We start from the raw sequence: 16,697 nt of genomic DNA, 5'->3' as shown, positions 1-16,697 counted from the left end.
CAAAGCGTCTTGCTTTGTCATGCTGACATAGTATAGGTGCTAACTGGTGCTTGATCTTCTATTTTGGTTAGCTGGCCTGTGCCGGTTTCATTTTCTGAGAAGCAGATTGTTTATTTAGCAACAGATGCTAGAAGCATAGTTTTAGTTTTATTAGTAGCTCACCAGCGGGAGGTGGTGTTTCTTTCACTGCCGGCCCCCCACCTCGAGGGAGTCTTGATTATAAGAGGGCCGAAACTCCCCAAGACAGGTGGCAATCAACTGATGATCCCGCTGGTGAAAGCACAAGACATTTTCCATCTGTGGTCTTTGTGTATATTTAACTTAACAACTATGGGGATACAGAAGATTAGATCGTCACTGTAGCAATTTCTGGTAATGTTTTAGAAGTGAACTGGCTTTTATGGACTAGATTACTGTACGGCCCCTTCTCTGCCTATGACAGTTAAATTGGCTCGCTATTTGGAGTGAGATTTTGGTTACAGATTATGACGAGTTAAATTCAATTGGTTTATATGCTATACGAGGGATACAGTAAACGTGTGGTTCAATAAGAGGGAGAGAGGGGAATGTACATGGAATGTGACCGCTTTGGTACAACAGTTAATATATGTTGATGAGCGATACATCCACGACAATCGATGCTAACTAAATTACGAGTCGCAATTATTATTTTCAGAGTTTTAATCTAAGATCCAAATTATCATGCGCCGTTTCGTGACACCGTTTCGTGAATACGCTATTACTATACTGATTAAATTACTCTAGTAATAGTTTTACAACGATCAATGAAGAACATTACATTTTCAGCAGTTAAATGATTCTCAAGCGCAGCTTTCACCTACTCTTTAGTTTTCATTAGCCTTCACTTAAATGAAGATGTTAGTTAAATATTATCATCGAGGCACTCAATAGCGAACAAGTTCTACTTCCTATGTTCAAAGCAGTAATGAATTAGAAACTTGGCTCTGTCACAAAGAAAAACGGGCATCTCTTTTGACAAGATGAATTACACTATTAAATGTGTTGTATATTTCAATAATCTTTAAAGATTCTGCATTAATAGGTAGATCATACATTTTAATTTGAGAAAACATTACACCTTAAAGGGAGAGGATGAGGAAAGGATGTTACTGTGCCTCCAGAGATTCATGTTGATTTATTAGATGACAACGAGTGTGATTGTTTTACATTTCGTCGCTTAATTAAGCACACATGCATTGTAACTATGTCTCGGCAATAGTGTCGAGATTTGCATCTATAAGATTTACTTCCTAAAGCTCCCAAAGACAACGATAAGTGATGTGTGTTACTTCCATAGGTATCTACAACACTTCATATTGCTACTTACTGCTGGATAAAAAGCAGTTAAGTTAATTTCTCAATATTTCAATTTTTTATCTGTGAATCCAGGTTTTTCTAAGAACAACAAAGGAGGTGATGTTAAGCAGTGATACAAAGAATTTGGGATATATCTCTTACTAAAAATTCGACTTGATACAACGAAAAGTTTTAACCCCAAATCTACGTGATTAAAAAGACAAATCCACTAGTTTGGCTTGTCAGCAAACTCATAAACCTTTATCGAAGTTCCACAAAATTGTATTACTTCGATATAAATGATATCGTTATTTATTTGTTTGGTTTAAAAAAGACAATTCAGACAAAATAACTTACGATGAATTAAGTCGTATTATCTCCGTATAGCAAAGCCGTGATGCAGTTCTTTCAGGCTACATAATTACTCCTACATTTGTGGTTATCTTCACCCGAGCGACATATCTTATAGTTTAAGGATGTAAGTTCCAACTGGAGGCCAAATTTCGTTCGTAATCGTGACTTATTGTTCACGTTTAACTGCCCATCTCTGTAGGATTAGAAATAACATTGTGGTTTTCTTCACCAGAGCAACGTACATATATCTGTCTCAATAAGAGGTCAAAATAGTGTTAATGTCCCAGTTAAGAACTGACCGTCTCCGTGGGTAACAAGCAAACATTAGATTCCCTTCAGCGGGAACAATCCAATTCCAGCATGAAAACATGAGCAAATACAATGTTTGGAAGCAACATGGAACATGATAAAGAAAACAAAAACTAATGCCCGTATCAATGACTTTCAGATGTCCATCTTTCAGTGTCACAATTCCAAATAAGAGAAATAGCTGAATGCTGTATGTGGCTTTATTGCTGCGTTGCGTAATTTATCAATCGATCACTTGGAATGTAATATGTAGATCAATGTAGCCACATAATATGTCATGGTTACGAACGACTTTGACGTCCATAACTTCGATGGAAAAATTTCCCCGTATGGAATTGAGTATTTTGTATATGATCCGTGCTCCACATATAACAAATTGCCTGATAATCAGTGACAAAGGTCCCTAGTATATCCTCACCTCCGGCTGGTATAGCACTGCGTATAAGTTGGCCGAGTCACCTATCCAGCAATGGGTAATAATGCAGAATCAGTGAGAAATACGCTGGTCTAATAATGTGAAAACGGCTTTTATGAAGCAGACGACGACGATAATCTGTATCAAGTGTTTCTATTTTCTAATCATCATTTTATTTTATATTATAAGATTCAGCATCCATATAAGTAACATGGCTGGTAGAAAATGTGTTTGAAAATGCATTTGTCTGCCGACCAAAAAGGGTCGAAAGACTTGTGTAGAACCAGTTTTGCAGTTGTTGAGTATATAAGGTATGATTGTCTTTTATTAAAGATCGCTTTTTACAATGAAGCAAAAAACCTTAAGGTTAGCAATTATTTTAAACTGTTGCGATTTGCTAAAACTTGCATTGATCATTTCATAGCGAGTGTATAGAAGAGTTCAAATATCACAGATGTACTTGTGTAGGTCCTGTGGTTCTTGAGTTATGTTGTAAAGAGGGCTGAAACAACAAGACTTTTGTACAACGTTCATAACGCATTTACAATAATAAATCAAGCAAGTTTTCAAAGTATATGATTTGTAGAATAAACTTTTGCAAAGCATCAAAGTGTTATTTTTTAATAATATATTGATTTAGATAATGAAAATCGAATGTTTGGCTGCTTCGACCAACAGTACCTCGTCTACCTTTTTTTTCTGTATTGATCAATATCCACAACCAATATCAATAGATTAAGATCTTGATGACAGGATATTTAAGTTCGAACACGCTTTACTTCATTAAACTGTTTATAAATGAAATGCAATTTATACCTTCACCTCAAAGTTCACCCAGCATTGTATTCCGCCTTACTTATCCTGTCTATGTGATCCTAATATTGTATGTCATCAAATAGGAAATTCTAATTCATAATTGGTATCTGATTACATTCAGAAATAAGAATCACAGTAAGCAGACTGCCTTTTTACTGTGTTTGCGTGAGTCATTTCTCATAATGTAATAGATGGGCACCCGGGCATTGGTAACCCACATTGGAGAGCTAAGCTAAGCTAATGTTTATATGGCTCTATTTTATAGAAAAGAGCAAACTTGTTTGTGGTGGGTGATCGATTGGCCCGTCTGTTGCTTTGGGACGTGATTAGTTTTGATTTTCAACTGCCTTTGTTCATGTTGTTCCAATCAAAGAAAACATAGCAGACAAAGACAAATCGGGTTTTTTTTTCAGTTTTTGTAATCTGTTAATACTGCCACTAACCATGCTGATACGCTTCTAATAATAGCAGACCACGAATCATACATTCTGTCACTACAGTTTAGATACATGTACTATTGGTTTCAAAGTAGGCCTATATCAGGTCTTATCGATTAGAATGTGTGTGACCCAGTTGCCCTACATATCTTTTGTTATTCATACTTGAAATTGTCCACGTGTAGATTGTCAAGACATTAAAAAAAAGCAATAATCCCGAGATTTTATCCACGAATAAACCTCTAGGCTATTGTTTAGAATGCTACATTTGCATATTTTTGACTAGATAAATTAACATCAAGAACGATGACTGCTAAGTGTCTTCAAATTATTCGCAATTCTGAATAGGACGCACAGAGGCATATTCAATGGAATTCTTAAAATACAAAAACAAAGCCAAAGCTAAATCAAACGCTTGAAACAAACTCTTGCATAAAGCGTAGAGAAATGAACTGTAACTTAAAGAAATACATTGGTTATCTTATTTCAAGGAGTATAGTGTGCTACTATTGTTCTTTTATTTTGGTCATAATGTTTTACGTTGAATTCCGATTTTGACGTTGAAATGCTATCCACAATAGCTTTTTAAAATCATGTCAAATAAGGAAATTAATTTATTGATTTGTGAAAAACCATACGACACCATATTTAACTATATTGCATTTGAATGTCATTGTTTTGGTAAAATAATAGTGGAATTAAATCCAAACATAAGTTACTCTAACAAAAGTTATATAAGCTCCAACCGCCTACAAGAATATTGGTTTTATCTACACACAATAAAAAGACCAATAACGTTTCGCAAATCGCGTTACCGTTAAAGCGTGTGACAAACGCTCAACATTATAATTTCATTTAAGACATGGAAGTAAAATACGATTTCAAATATCTCGTTATTAGATTTTTGATTTTCAGGAATTTGAAACTTCATTAAAGAGGCCAAGAAAAGTTATCTTTTAATACTTTCTCTCCACGTTCTTAAATATATGCTTGTTTGTGCGATTGCCTGTCACTCTGTACATATCATGTGCCCGCAGCTATTATGTGAAACAACATTCACAGTGCTCTAACTTTTGTGCATTTAAAATGAAGTAATCAATATAATGCATGGATGCTGACAACTGACTGATAGAAAACTGCATCTGGGTATGTCTATGTAATTCGAGAGGTTAAGTGGGGGTGAGAACATGAAAAGGAAGAAACGACGCTCGTTTCTTATACCCGGAAAGTAATGTCGTATTTACACTTAGATTAGTAGACAAGGATTTTGTATCATATGTTGTCAGCTATATACTAATCGCCTCACATTGGACCATTAAATACGTTTGCTCCAGCGTGGTGTAACTGACGTTTTGTAAACATAAACGTGGAGAAACAATAGTTGAGGTGAGCTGTTTTCAAAAGGAATATCAAGGGTGGCCATTGCTATTGTTTTCAATGTCAATGGTGGACCTCACCTTTTTATTCGTCGGTTTCATAGTGGTGTAAGGTGATTGTTGGTATATCGTACGTTTTTAATTATGTTCTCTCTCAGTTTTGCTAAGTATCAGCAGCCAAAAATAGCTAATTAATTATTTAATTAAATTTGGCATATAGTCACAAAGTGAAATTTTGTGTTTTCCATAGTGGCGTATCCACCTTAAGCCACTTTATACACATTTTATAATAGTAAACAAACTAAGACGTTTTGGCCAAATTCAAAGAATACTGGCGTATCACTTTCGGTTCATTCTATAGTGGCGTATTTTAAAGGTCACCTTACGCCAATAGAGAGATTGCGATCTGCAAACGTAGCATCGAACGTACGTGGAATCTATTCAAAATCCCGTCACAGGAGAGTGGTTTTTAATAGATTCCACGTACGTTCGATACGTACGTTTGGAAATCTCAATCTCTCTACTATGACTAGACTTGTTCAAGGTCTTCTACGATTTCCTCCCTGCTTGAGCTATTTTGGTGCTCGCGAAAATCGAACTTAGGCTTAGTCTACGAACCGCCAAAACGAAGCCCTATACGGGCTCGCAGGCTCAACCCGAGTTCGATCGTTCAACTAACGCATATAAGCAACCGCAGTCTGTGGCCCTCATATCATGAACTTGGCTAGCCCGAAAGTAGTGATAGGATTCAAGTGCGTCATGAGGGACGAAATTTAGAGGGCCTTGAACAAGGCTATACGATGACATGTAAATCGACCTAAAGAAACACCATAGGGATTACACGGGGCAGAGATGACGTAAGGTTAGGGACATTTGTTTTGCGTGTTTTCCATACTGACGTACTTATTGTTTTAAATTTGCCGGTAATAATATGTCTTTGTTTCTTTTGAAATTTATATAAGGATAAAACCTATTCATTTTACTATATACATTTTACATCAAGTACAAATATAATGAATGTCTGATTTACGCAACTCGAATTTATATTGACATTTTTTCAAACCTGATTTTCTTTCAAAGTTCTTTATTCACCAAGCCCCACTTTACGCTACTATTGAATGAAGCCAACGAAATGATTAACCGTTAACAAGTTAACACCAGTACTTTAAATAATTCGCATTGTTTTTACATTATTGTCCATTTCCAATACAAAAGAAGCCACATCATATCTTTTAAATTTGACTGCACAAAAGAAAAAATATATATATATATTGCACGTGGTATAATGAAAGACAGAGATCAAAAAAAGACTAGTTTGCGACTAAAATTCTGACAACTAGACAGAAAATGTCGTACTGCGTAGGTCGGCAACCAATCACGGTGCGCCATTACCCAGACATCAGACGCGATTTAGTCTTTTTATCTCTGTCTTTCATTATAACATCACATTGATTTGTTAGTCAATTTTTGAGCAGACAATAAAGCTGCCATATTACTTAACTATTGTCATCCATGACGCCACGGGACATATTCATTTCAGTCACATGATACCCTAATTAATGTCTGCGGTAAAGTTTCCTTTAATGATCCATAGCATCGTAGGTAATCAACACTAAATCAATATGAACAGACATTCTATATTTTCTATTTCAATAGTAGCCAATGAGTTGCTTGTCGTGAATCATGTTGTATGTGGTCTTACAATAACATAGTAATCATGTAAAATTTGAAATTATGTTTCGATTTGTTTTTGTTTCTTATAAAGTAGAAATTAACCAATTAAAATATTATGTTGTTCTTTTATCATTTATCATCCCGAGAACACCTCAGCATCCTTTCGAAATACCTGGTATCATTGCTTATTGGGAATATTGGATTATGCATTTCGTTATGATTGCAAATTAAAAAAACCGGCAATTAGAAATTAATTGTTAATTCCAAATTGGCGCTTGCCTTACGTTGAATATTGCAAGAATATTAACACAGCAAATTCCATTTTATGTGTCATTGGCGCCACATTGGTGAATGAAATATCACTATGTGCCTGAGACATTGTTTAATCTTGTCATGGTCACAATACAAAATGTTATCAAGTTGCCCCATCTTGTCCCTTTAGCATTTTGAACGGCAATAACTAGGATTCAGCAACCGGTAGCAAACATGGTACCTGTGGATAGAGAAAACTCGTACAATTGTTTTGACATCAAATTTGACATATAGATTGAACAGAAATAATAAGAAAACAACGGTGAAACATTTGGTCATATTACACACAAAACCCAACAGTAATTTTACAGCACATCTCAGGATCCCAAGTATTCACTACCTCATCTCAACAATTAAACTAATGTTCCCCCATTCAATTAAACAGTTCTCATTATGATAAAAGACGGTCACTCTGTACTTTATATGCTTATATCTTATGAAGTTGTGTAATTCTATTCTTCTGCTCTGCCATAATATGTCCACTAACTCTTCGCCGTGGATAAGGAAAGACGTTAAGGTCAATATTGAACATCATAAAGTGCCGTTCTTATTTTCAGTCAGTTGTTTTTCATTGAAAGTAAAAATTAGGAGTATTCTAAAGATTAAATGTCAAAGTTGATCATCATCAGTATGACCAGGTCGAAGGTGGAAGTACTCTTTGCCATTGTATTTAATGATCAATTTATAATCATCAATCATATCATAATAGTAGGGTCATCTACAGCAATTCTGTGACCGTAGACATGGCAGAGAGCGAAGGATCATTTCGCAGTGGTTTTGTCTTCTATGAAGAAAAAATTAGCGGGTGTGCCTATCGCGAAAGTGTGGGTGGAATCCGTGAGAGCCCGAAATCCAAAACTGCCGCCGGCCATGGGTCAGGGAACTAATGTTTGAAGTTGATTTGAGGATTTGACTTACTTTTTTTGACCTTCAAATCCAAAATGGCCGCCAATAACCAGCTCGCAAAAGGTCACATTATCGAAAGTCATTGTATAGTCTTCATAATAGGCTCTAATTAAAGCTTTGATCATGCTGAGTTAAGGGATGGACAGTAAAATAACAAATAATAATGATCTGACCTATTTTGACCGTAGAGCCTATTTGGGCGTAAATGATATGCTCGTTTTTTGATGCTGCATGAAAAACCTTAGGGGTTGGTACAACCCACCACTTCGTATTACTAGGGTTAATCATCTAGCGGTAAATCAACTCTCTATAAAAATTGATACCCAGCGCACCGCTAGAAGCAGAAGGAAAATTGCAGCATACAAATGTTTCGACTATACGTATCTCATGAGCAATAGATAAGTGAAACCACCTGAATGAAACAATTATTCAACGATTGTAAGGCCACGTACTTTTACTATCTTTCAAACGATTCATTGATTTCACTATTTTAAGGGAAGCAAACACTCCACCCTTAATGTAGTTTTTTTGCGGAAATCACGGCCTCCTGCCATATTCCTTACATATGTTTTACGCAGTATTTTAAACAAAGTAAAGCCACTTTCACTGCATAATACATAATGTTCTTGCTAGTGCACTTTTGTGCTTCTTTGAAAAGTTCAAGTATATATTATATTGACTATTGGAGAGATGTCGAGTACTCCACAAATGGGTCAGAGTAGGATGGTGCAGACGAAATATTAAAGTAAAATATGGACAAGAGATGAAAGCAAACTTGAGAATTACGGAATTACGATTAGATGAAGAAAATTGACTAGCATATAAGTTAACAACTAGAAATGACAGTAATGTAGCAAAAGTGAAAAGACGACTTTTCTTGCTTACGTGATAAGACGTATAATGTACGAAGCCGTGGTTTGTTGTTTGATTTGATTTGGTCCGGTTTGAAAACCCTGGATAACACCATCACGCCGGGCCGTCACGGGTGGAAATAGTCAGAGTTAACGCCCTAATCTTTTCAACATTGACTGCCAGATAGATGTACAGCTATAACTTAACGTTCCCTCCGAAAAATCGGAATTGAATCCTGGACATCATGCACCAAAGGCAAGAACCCTAACTATCAGGCCACGCTTTCCCCTAATTAAAAGAACTAGAAGATGAAAACAAAGACAAAAATAAGGATCAGAATGATCATAATTTTGTTTAACCTCCAGACATTTTTAATACGCGAATAGAATGACAATGTACATGAAAGTAGTTTTTAGCATATAATATTAACGGTATTACCTACAGCAGCTGAAGGGAGTATCCCATCATGCATTGCAGTGTATGTAATCCATAGCAAATGAATATAAACAATAAGTAAGAGCCGCTTAAATATTGAGATCTATGGATAGTTTCAAAAATACTTCAGAAGTCATATTTTTTCAAGCAAAAGTCTAAGCACCCCTGATTTAAGCAAGTACTTGACAGTTGAATAGACATATTTTGTGTACACTTTCTATGACACATGCAGTCCATATTATGGTGCCACAAAGCATGATGGGATAGACCTTTTAGCTGCTGTGAGTATTACCTATACATTTCAAAGTGGCGTGTTCTCCACCTGTTTTAACAAACACTCGAAGTCAGTTCAAGAATGTTATATGATGGCGTATGAGAGGTTTTTGTCCTACTCCATGATGTGATTATATTATTAAGTTTCAATACATAATGTATTAGTGATTTCATAAGGCAAAACTTGATCCAAAATTAGGATATCAAACAACCCATCAACCAGGATAAAGTAATTATTATAGGCTCATAAAATGGCCTCTGCACGTGTATTCATCAAATATACAATTGGTATTAGACTATTTCGGCAAACGTCAAAACAACCAAACAAATAAAAAACAAAAACGAAAAATCACGATATGCAACTCTTTTCATCGCTTTAATTACGCTATTCGAAGAATAAGAAAAGTTCTTGTTACACTTTTTGTGAGTACTGGTATTGTCCTGAAGCAAAACTCTTCAACTTAATTGTAATATCACCTGGCATAACGTCTCGTAGAATTCACCTAATACAGATATATTGGAAGATTCATTAGGTGTTACTTGGGATTAGGGCAACTTTTAAGCTGTCATAATATGCTTCAATCAGAACATTGACATTACTTGTTCACCTGTACAAATGTCTCAAGTGATACTTTACTCAATATACACAACAAATATCGCGCATACTACCTTGAACACTCAATATATAGTCACCGAGAACGAACGATTAACAGTAGACCAACGAGTTAAGGTTACAACTATCTTAAACTGTTACGATTTGGTAGTTCACAGCATCTTGCAAATGGTCCGGTAGTGAGCTTTGGCAAAAATTGCATTGATCATTTCAAAGCGAGTGTGTAGAAAAATTCAAATATCACAGACATACTTTCGTAGGTCCCGTGGTTCTGGAGGACTGAAACAACAATACTTTTGTAAAAATGTATATAACTCATTAACAACAATAAATCAAGCAAGTTTTTATAGTATATGATTTGTAGAATGAACCTTAATTTATACAAATATTGATTTAGACAATGAAAATCGACCTTTTGGCTGCTTTGACTAACAATTCCGCATCTACTCTAAACTGTGAATGCTTACCCCATAATGTATAATTTGTTATTATCACAAAGCAATCGCTGTTTGCTAAAGAATGAAGCATGAATCAAGCTTTTCTATTATGTAAAGAAAAAGATATATCGATTTAAAAACGCAAAGCTAGTATTTATTATTATTACTTATGATCTTTATTCAGGGTAGACCCGAATCAGCTAACCGCTGGTCTTACCCGGGGCCCTGCAATAATACATATATACAAATTTAAAACAACATAATCATAAAATATTTAACTTCAACCACCATATCAACATAATATATCAACTCATATTATAACAACAATATAATAAACTCAATATATTGAGACAACCTGCATAAGCATCACACAAAATACAAATTAGTGCTGTTTAAAGTGATGTCTCTTATACATCTCCTTAAAAGAATGCAAATTTAGAGAATTTCTAACACATAGATCAATATGGTTCCATACTTTGACACCACTATAACTAAAAGAATGTTTAAAACACTCGATATCAAACCATTATTGAGTGGTGGAAGAGCTAGCTGACCAGAAGTAGCTTGTCTTGTATTGCGATCATGGTTATCACTTACAAAATTGAACTTCGTAGATAAGTACTGCGGTGCTAGATTATGCAGAGATTTATATACCATAAGCATGATAAGTGCTTTAAAATACTGATTGCGGACTGAAAGCCGCTCCCATCTAAGTTCATTAAACATGTAATCCGAAGGAGTGAAAAAGTCAACACCTAAAATAATTCGCGCACACCGTTTCTGTAATATATCAAGTTTATTGTTTATTTAGTATAGCATTTTACCAAACATTTGTGTATACCCCATACCATCCATGCTTTTTAAAGATATCATTCAATTCATGAAATAAAAGCATGGCCACAACTCAATCCTTTATTCTGAATTATATGCGTCTTTGACTTGAGGCACTTGACTTTACACTGGGTTATACGTGTGTTTTGAGTATAGTTATCGGAAATAAAGTAAAACAAATGCTGTACAAACGTGTGTTGTGTTCAAAAAGTGAAATGGTGCAATGTATATTTTAAGTGAAATGCCATTAATGCATCAACTACTGCGGAAGTAAACTCATCCTTATATTAAATCAATATTCATGGAACATTGTGCGCAAGAGGTTTGCAAATGTTTAAGAATGTTTGGTTATAAAGTAAATCTTACATATTAAATCTAACCAAACTTTTCTGCTGCAGTTATTTACACTTGCACATCTAAAGAGATTTACCTGGAAAATTATGTTAAAAATTTGCTAACAAAGAATATATTTATTCATTTCTGTTTCATACTATTTAAAAGTGTTACTACTTTCGCAATCTGGCAACAGGTCTTTGTACGGCCCGATTATACAATAAAGCTGCTGAGTGGCGTGTGTGTACATGCTTACAGTATTTAAATAAAAAAAAATGAAATGTCACATTTTAATGAACATAAGTTTAGAATTACCACGAGTTCTGATCGGTGTATGCGACCAATTTTCTATGGATTGATTTATTGTTATTTTATCATTCTATTTTGTCTTTGAAAGAATTTACATTTCTGCAGAAACGTTTTAAATCAAACGTGATGGATTCGATCGTGGAGCCGAGCTAAACGTACATTTAGATTGGTCTAATTTAACGCGGCATCAAATAACCAGTTTACTCTTGTATTTATAAAGGTCAACGAACGACTCACGAATGACTCCGAACCTGGGAGCTAAAGTATTATATTAGGGGTAATAGATAGTGATACGTGGGGAGAGGAAAGGATACACTCACTCGGATAGGAGCGATGACAACACGATGCTGTTCCAGATCAGTGGCCTAACAAGCTTTTCGAAAATAGCAGATACTGCCAATTCTTACCAATACGTTTTAGGAAACGATTAAAGGATGCCTCAAAATTACAGTGGGCGAGATCAAGACCATCTCCATTCCAAAAACATCTTATTTTAAAGTTATTACTATGTGGACTAGTTGTAGCGCTTTGTAACTTTTGGCAAAGGCGCTTTATTGTTGTTAATGTTAGTCCTTCTAATGTAGGCCATATTGGGTGGCATAAGTGAAAATAATAACTTAATTGAAAGACTATCCCTGTGCTGAAGGTGAAATTTACACCTACTTATGTTACTGTCCGATAATTTTACTGGGACTATTCTGAGTGTGTGGCTATAAGCGTATCATTGGTCCTCGGACCGCTTTGTATGGAGGAATTGTGGTTGAACAACCACAATGTTCGTTTGACGCTAGGAGGAAAGGTAGGGAATACATAAAGTGGTTTCAAAAAAACATTTCAGCCAATGTCAAATAAGGTTTTAAACGTCTGTGACAGCTATTGTAAAACATTCAAACCCTATATTCAATATGCCGCCAGCTGCGACGTTCAGTATGATATAAGACATAACACATCGGAATTCAAGTGGACGACAAAAACATTGGCAGCCATTAGAGACCTACCATCTTCAACGGTGCTTTTCCTGCTCGCATTTCTTTCATCATAACCTGGGCCAACCTCTGCATTTTTTGGATTGTGTCCACACAATCTTGTCAGCAGTATCTATATTAGATGATAGTTTCAAGCTATTAAAACTATAAATATTTGATTCAATAAAAGTCGACATAAGGAAATAACAACTTTTTAATAGAGAAAAATAACAACTTTTTAATAGAGAAAATAACAACTTTTTAATAGAGAAAATTAAACTTGAGCTTTCGCCATCTGAGCTAATCGCTTGATCACAAGTGATTGATGTGAAGTGTGCTGAGGCTTGTGGATCAACGTCTAGGCATTGTGCCTGTGCGTAGCGCACTATAAATCACTGCGCTTTGATGTGATCTGGTACACTGCGTGAGACACTGCTCAAGGAAAGAACTCAAGGAAAGGGGTGAAAGTCAAAAAGAGAGATGGATCAGCTCCAACCAGTGACCATGAACTGATTGAGGAATTGAAGGAATATTTTAGCTCACTCCTTAACAACGACAGTGGCACAGCAGCTTCCGAACTTCCTGCACCAGCTGTTGAAGATCTTCCTATCATCACTGAGCCCCCAACTCGTGAAGAAGTTGTCAAAGCAATAGCAGCCATGAAGACCAACAAGGCAGCAGGATTTGACTGTGCTATAACTGCAGAAGCACTTCAGGGAGGAGGGGATAGCATGATTGATATGATTCCCGAATTCTGTATGGAAGTATTCTCAACGCTGACACCGCCACGTCAATGGGTTACGAATGTAATCATTTCTCTACCAAAGAAAGGTGACCTCTCTCTCATGACAAACTACCGTGGTATTTCGCTTATGTTCATTGCCGCAAAAGTGTACAACAAGATCCTTCTGAACAGGATCCGACCCCACATTGATCCTTTACTGAGAAGCAACCAGGCTGGCTTTAGATCGGGTCGCAGCTGTGCTCAGCAAATACACATTTTGAGGAGGATCATGGAAGGCTTCAAGGAGTACCAACTTCCCTTAACAGTCACTTTTGTGGACTTCAAAAAGCCTTCGACTCCATCAACAGGTCCGTCATGTTTTCAGTGCTGCGGCATTATGGAATACCAAAGGTTGTGGTCAATGCCATCCAGGTGCTCTACAAAGACTCCAATAGTGCCGTTATGGTAGATGCCAGTATCTCAGAGCCTTTCAAAAAAACAACTGGAGTGCTTCAGGGTGATGTGTTGGCACCATTCCTGTTCATTATCCTGGTAGACTACCTTCTGATGAAATCAACTTCTGGAATTGACGCTGGAATTGTTACCTACCCACGTCGGTCAAGCAGGTATCCTGCCAAGATGCTGAATGACCTGGATTTTGCTGATGATATTGCCCTGCTGGAATCTTCCATAGACCCGGCCCAGTCACAGATTACTAGGACTGCAACTGCAGCAGCAGATCTAGGCCTTGTCATCAGCGCACCTAAGACAGAATATATGACTGCAAACTGTAACGCCCAACCAGCACTTGAAGTCTATGGTAGTACCATCAACCATGTCACAGACTTCAAGTATTTGGGTTCCAAGATGGGCTCTAGTGTTGGAGACCTAAAAAGAAGAAAAAACACTAGCCTGGGCAGCTATCTGGAAACTGGAACGCCTTTGAAGAAGCCCGTCCCTGCCAATCGAAACACAATTCAAGCTGTTTCAGACAACGTGTGTTACTGTCTTTCTGTACGGGTGCGAGTCATGGGTAATTACCAAGGACATGGAAAACAAGATGAATGCATTTGCAACATCTTGCTACAGAGTCATGTTAAACATCAAGCGTGTGGATCGGATTCCAAATGAAACCATCTACAACCTGACCAACACCACTCTACTGGTTGCCAGAGTCAAGATTCATCAACTCAATTTTCTCGGCCATATACTGCGTCTTGAAGATGGCGAGCCTGTGAAAGAATATGCGCTTTATATCCCACCACATGGGAAGAGGAAACCGGGACGGCCGCGCACACTGTACTTACAGTATGTCCAGCACCTCCTGGGAGATACTGAAGGGATGCTGCAGCCAAACAAAATTGTTTCGCTTGCCCAAGATCGCATTAGTTGGAGAAAGCTTGTAGTCGCCTGCTCCACAGCCGACTGATGATGATGGGAGATCGTTTGATTACTTTAGAAATCCCAAGAAAAAAATCAATGTTACTAGAGCCAATATCAAACAAGGTTTCAAAACTTCCGTGGCAGCTAATTCAAACCTCCGATCTCATATACCGGCAGCTATGACGTTCAGTATGATATGAGACATAACACCTTGGAGCTCAAATGGAACGACAAAAACCTTGCAGCCATCAAAGACCTACCATCAATGGTGCTCTCCCTGCTGTATTTTTTGTCGTCATACCCTGGGCCAAGTTCAGCAAAGAGGTTCATCACACACTGCATGGACGCGACCTTGTCAACAGTCTCTATACTTGATACTTGATACTATGATATTAGATGATGGTTTCAAGCTATTCAAACTGCTTCATTTGCTTCATTAAAAGGTTGACATAAAGACATAACAACAGTGGTATACTAATCCTTAACTTTGAATAGATAATATTAAACTTAACGGGAGACCATTTTATTACTTTAGAGTACAAAACAAAGTTACTAAAACTATTCTATTTGTTTGTTTTCTGTAGTATCTAGGAATATATTATGCTTTTTCCAACTCAATTAGTTTGAATATAATGATATATAAAGATGCAATCAGTTATTCTAAGGCTTATTTCAATTCCTTCTGAGATTTCTTTCAAATCATGGTGACACTCGTCAATATTGACCTACCCATATAGGCATAGCAATAACAAATATTGCACATTTATATAGGGGATGGCAAAACGATTCAGTCGGATCCTCATGTGGATAAATATCTTCATGTGGATAATACTTTCAGTCAGCTAGATATGCCTGTTTAAATACAAATACTCCTTCCCCTCTGTGATATGCAAACTTCATTTGTTATCATTCACGATGCACCATGATTATGATATCCAACCAAGTACTTGCTATTGTTGTATTGATGAGAATTCGTCATGGGATCGTGTTCTGAAATTTTGTACACAGTACAGTTGTATTTTTATTTTATTCATGTGACCCTAGAGAAATTGCTTTCATCTTTTACTTCTGAGTAAAACCTGAGTAAAACAGATATCATGTTATTTGTTAGATTGTTTATTTCTGTCTTAGGATTCTTTCTAGCTGTGAGTTCTGACTGTACATTTTGTTCTGACATCCTGTCGAACATTTACAGCTGTAGTATCGACAATTATTTATAGGTTAATAAATGCGTAACTTAACAATCACTACTTGAACTTGCTTTTATTGAGTAAAGACACACATCCGAATAAAGGGAGTGGGGCAATACCCCAATTTTTTATATGCCCCAGCCCTTCTCCCCTCCAAATCGTTCAAATCTGGAGGTGTTAGTACTTTTGTTGGTATCAATGGAAAGAATACACCAATAACTACCTTTGTAACCAAAATCATTGACATTGAACGTTTTACAACGAAAATCTAGAGATGGGGCTTCAAATTCCCCTCGTTTTTAGACGTGTTACAACAAAATACCTCAATAAAGTATACACAAAATGAAAATCGGTATATTTTCACTATGAGACAAGTGCGAAAGCATGAATCAATATTGTCGTATTCTTGTCTAGACAAACTCAACGGCTGTACATG

At 36.5% G+C, this 16,697-nt stretch overlaps 1 protein-coding gene across 4 annotated transcripts in view; it reads right to left on the bottom strand.

Annotated features, from left to right (window-relative positions):
- The window catches only part of LOC140157329 (histamine H4 receptor-like), a 173,303-nt gene that overhangs the window by 118,998 nt on the left and 37,608 nt on the right, over window positions 1-16,697 (bottom strand). The window contains exon 1 of one of the 4 annotated variants that reach the window (XM_072180479.1): window positions 1,675-1,879. The exons of the other annotated variants lie outside the window; for them this stretch is intronic. The gene's annotated coding sequence lies outside the window, so the exon portion shown is untranslated. Of the gene's footprint in view, window positions 1-1,674; window positions 1,880-16,697 lie in introns of those variants that run through there. 4 annotated transcript variants of the gene reach the window in all.

Source organism: Amphiura filiformis, chromosome 7 (assembly GCF_039555335.1).
Source record: "Amphiura filiformis chromosome 7, Afil_fr2py, whole genome shotgun sequence".
In the NCBI taxonomy this organism is placed as follows: Eukaryota; Metazoa; Echinodermata; class Ophiuroidea; order Amphilepidida; family Amphiuridae; genus Amphiura; species Amphiura filiformis.
Note: the sequence above shows the minus strand (reverse complement) of the source record. Positions and strands in the feature narration are given on the sequence as shown.